Source organism: Carassius auratus, chromosome 7 (assembly GCF_003368295.1).
Source record: "Carassius auratus strain Wakin chromosome 7, ASM336829v1, whole genome shotgun sequence".
Lineage (NCBI taxonomy): Eukaryota > Metazoa > Chordata > Actinopteri > Cypriniformes > Cyprinidae > Carassius > Carassius auratus.
The window spans coordinates 1,508,124-1,512,312 of record NC_039249.1 but is presented as its reverse complement, the minus strand read 5'-3'; the positions used below and the strand labels follow the sequence as shown (position 1 = coordinate 1,512,312).

At 40.1% G+C, this 4,189-nt stretch overlaps 1 long non-coding RNA gene across 1 annotated transcript; it reads left to right on the top strand.

The window, feature by feature from the left end:
• The first annotated feature begins 1,338 nt into the window (after positions 1 to 1,338).
• On the top strand, positions 1,339 to 2,183 carry LOC113105485 (uncharacterized). The gene is made up of 3 exons (XR_003292362.1): positions 1,339 to 1,441; positions 1,692 to 2,006; positions 2,095 to 2,183. It is a non-coding gene; the product is annotated as an uncharacterized LOC113105485 (long non-coding RNA).
• The last annotated feature ends 2,006 nt before the right edge of the window (positions 2,184 to 4,189 follow it).

The following is a 4,189-nucleotide window of genomic DNA, read 5'->3' as shown; positions in this document are numbered from 1 at the left end:
CTAGACAGATGTACTGTTACTTACTCTACAGTCAGAAATCTGGGTGTTTATATTAGACAGCAATTTGTCTTTTGAAAATCATATTTCCCATGTTACAAAAACTGCATTCTTCCATCTTAGAAACATTGCCAAGCTACGAAACATGTTATCTGTTTCTGATGCAGAAAAGCTAGTTCATGCATTCATGACCTCTAGACTGGACTATTGTAATGCACTTCTAGGTGGTTGTCCTGCTTCGTCAATAAACAAGCTACAGGTAGTCCAAAATGCAGCAGCTAGAGTCCTTACCAGGTCAAGAAAATATGATCATATTACCCCAATTTTACAGTCTCTGCACTGGCTACCTATTAAGTTCCGTATCAGTTACAAATTATCATTACTTACCTACAAGGCCCTAAATGGTTTAGCTCCTGCGTACCTAACTAGCCTTCTACCACGTTACAACCCATCACGCTCCCTAAGGTCACAAAACGCTGGACTTTTGGTAGTTCCTAGGATAACAAAGTCCACTAAAGGAGGTAGAGCTTTCTCACACTTGGCTCCCAAACTCTGGAATAGCCTTCCTGATAATGTTCGGGGTTCAGACACACTGTCTCTGTTTAAATCTAGATTAAAAACACATCTCTTTCGCCAAGCATTCGAATAATGTATCTTTTTAATTGTGAGTGTAGTTGCATCTGATCAAAGGTGCATTTTTATTCATTACCTTAGGTTAAACTAATCTTACTTTGATGGATCAGAAGCTATGCTAATGATGTCTGTATTTTGTTTCTATGTTTCGCCACGGGATGTAATTAGGATTTACACAAGCTCCAGTCTGGATCCAGAACACCTGAGAAGAGATGATGCTGACCCTCAGAGGACCTCAGATGATGCTAACCCTGAATCAACAAACAGAACTAACAATTATTGCTAAATGTGTGACTGCATCATATAATAACTTAATTAATAATATTGATAGTTCATCGTCTAGCTGACTACGTCTTGTATTATTATTATTATTATTTTTATTTTTTCAAAAATCCTGTCAAATGTGCACAAACTACTAGCTACTACTAAATATTGTAGAAACATAATTTTCTGTAAAGTTGCTTTGTAACGATTTGTTTTGTAAAAAGCGCTATACAAATAAACTTGAATTGAATTGAACTGAATTGAATTAAACACATACACGAAGTGTCCCATAACATACAAATGTAAAATATAATAATAATCAGAGTTCTAAGGTGTGGTTGTGTTAGTGACGTAGTTTGGCTGTGGTGACCACCACATCTGCTCAAAACATCCCAAGCGTCTTCTACCGCTCCTGTTCTTCAACTTCCCTCCACTCGTGAAATGTCAGCTATCACAAGAGAAGAAGCACGTCGACTGACACCGACAAACCAACGAGTGATGAGTCTGTGTGGAGTTGTGCTGCTGTGTATTGTGTGTATCCATCAAGGTGAGTTTAGCAGAATTCACTCTTATCATGCAGAGTTCTTTGTTAATGTTACACAGTTTGAGATTATTGGACAATTCGTGAGAGAAAATTAATAACAATTAATGGTCAGAGTGAGAAATGAATTCTCTAAATTCTGCTTAGTTAGAAACAAGGTGTTTCCCTTTTTTCTGCGAAACATCAAAACATTTCCTCTTAGATGCAAGCTCGTTCACCGTAACACCGTATCACCGGATCTCTGTTATTTTCGCAGTGCGCAGCAGTGAGGAAGACATCACTGGTTACAGTGGCCAATCAGTCGTCCTGTAATCAGGAGCAGACAGATCATGGAACCTCAGCAGAGTTCAGTGGTCCATTTATCAGAACACCACATTCATTGCAGGTCTTAAGAATGGTGAAGTGATTATTTACAAGTTTTGGAGACATCAGGGTCGACTTGAGATCAACATTAAAACGGGAGATTTAACAATCCGTAATGTGACCGTGGATGACAGCATGACATACAATGTGGCTTTGGTCACCTCAGATGGCGGGCGGAGCCAATCTAAAGTTCGTCTCACAGTTCGAGGTAAGCAGTCTCCAGTGTAGTCAACAATCTACTTCTGCTTGATGACTGTGGCTCCAGATTGAGTAACTGATATAATAATGTCCTCCAGAAAGTCTCAAGACACCAGACATCCAGACGACGCTTCATTCCCTCATTGACAACAAGTGCTACATTGCCCTTGAGTGCATTGCATCTGGCCAACATGTGAATCTGTCCTGGACGCCGGATGACGAGTTCGACGGATCGTATATTTCAGGAACCCCAAACTCTGCTGACTCTACACTTGTTGTTTTTGCATCATTTAGTGGCAACAGAAACATTACATTTAACTGCACTGCGTCCAGTGGTCAACAGACAATGACCAGGCAAATGACCGTGGGATGTTCAGGTGAGTTTATGCCTCTTTAAGATGCTGTTCACTATGTATTAAGTATTAAAGGGGTGAGTCAGTGTTTTTCAAAGGCCTGATTGTGTTTATGGGGTGCAGTCTAACGTGTCTTAATACTTTGTTAAAAAAAAAACAAAAAAACACATTCTCTACATAATTTACGTATTTTGCACACAGCTCTGTCACTTCTCTAAGAAATGGGCTGATCATAGAGCATCACAGTACTGCCCACAGCCCGAGAGAGCTTTGGTGCCGGAAGTAAATTTCCCATTCATTTCTCCCATTGACTTTCGGAAAAATCGAAAATAATTTTAGAGCATGTCTAACCAGCTACGGCTGAACTCATAAGCATATAACACATAATTTCGAGTGAAAAAATTAAGAGACAATCCAAAAAAAGTAAAAGGTACAAGACTGTACATATTTTCATTTCGAGCGAAGGAACTACTCATCCCATAAACCACCGCACCTCACTGAATTCGACTGAAGCCACAACCGCGAACCAGGCGGCAAGGAAGTCGACCGGAAGTTGAAGTCGGCTGGGTGCCGCCATCTTGTAGCAGAACTTCACTTGCGTTAGCATTCCCATTGACTCCCATTCATTTTGCCGTCACTTTGACAGCGAATAACTTTACATCTGAGGCGTTTAAAGACTCCATTTGTTCATTATTTATTTCTAAAGATACACGACAATGTATAAATGGCTCCATTACCTTCTATGTTACATTATGGCCCCGTATAAACAGTTTTTGAAAAATAGGCTAATGATTGCGTCATAACCACTCGTCTCTCTGTCGCATTACCGTACAGACAGGATGAGAAGCCCGCAGGCAATTAACTTAATATGGCGTACTGGCGTTACATTTTAAAATACTATACAAAATAATTAATCAGAATACTTACTCCTGCTCACTCACGACAAAGAACTCACCGCTCAAGCTCGCCGTCTCTGCAAGATTAACGATGGCAGTTTGCACGCACGGACACGCTTCACTCAATTAACGTTACATGACCCTATCTAAAGTGGTTTTCTCACTTTTGAACACTTTTGTTTTCCTCCTTGAAAAAAGCCATCATGGCAGCCAAGGAGATCATGATTGCACTGATAAGTCTACCGTGCAAAAACGCAACACAGGTTTTTATTTTATTTTATTTTTTTATTAATGATCTTCAGTCTTCACGGACCTTTGCGGGGTATAACCAGACGGTTACATGAGTTCCACCAATCAGATGCATCACTGTGGGATTGTTCAGGATTGTGGGTAATGAAGTACTTATCCAAGACATTGCGAATAAAAGGCATTTATCTCAAAACAAGGTTAGTGCCCCATGAACCTTTGCCGTTTATATGAGCTACTACTATAGGTTAGTACAGCCGTAGCTGGTTTTAATCTACCATGTATGGTTACGGCTTTACGACTTTATGGCTTAATGTCAATGCAGAAATTGCATTGAATTTTTACTTCCGGCACCAGCTGTGGGCGGGACTGTGATGCTCTATTTCCTTTTTTTATGAAGCCATTCCCTCAGAAATAGGCGATGGGCTCTGATTGGTTGTCTAGCCCAGTGTGTTATGATTGGTTAAACTGCCTCTAGCTCACGTCTAAATGTCCCGCCCCTCGCCTCAGCGGCAAGTGCTCCATTTGATTTGTAAACAACTGCATTATTAATATCGCTTATCAGTTTACTGTAGGTCAAGGTTTCTTAAAGGGATATTTCACCCCAAAATCTTTTTTTTTTTTCATTAATCACTTCCCTTGTGTCGTTCCAAACCCGTAAAAGCTTAGTTTGTCTTTGGAACACAATTTAAGATATT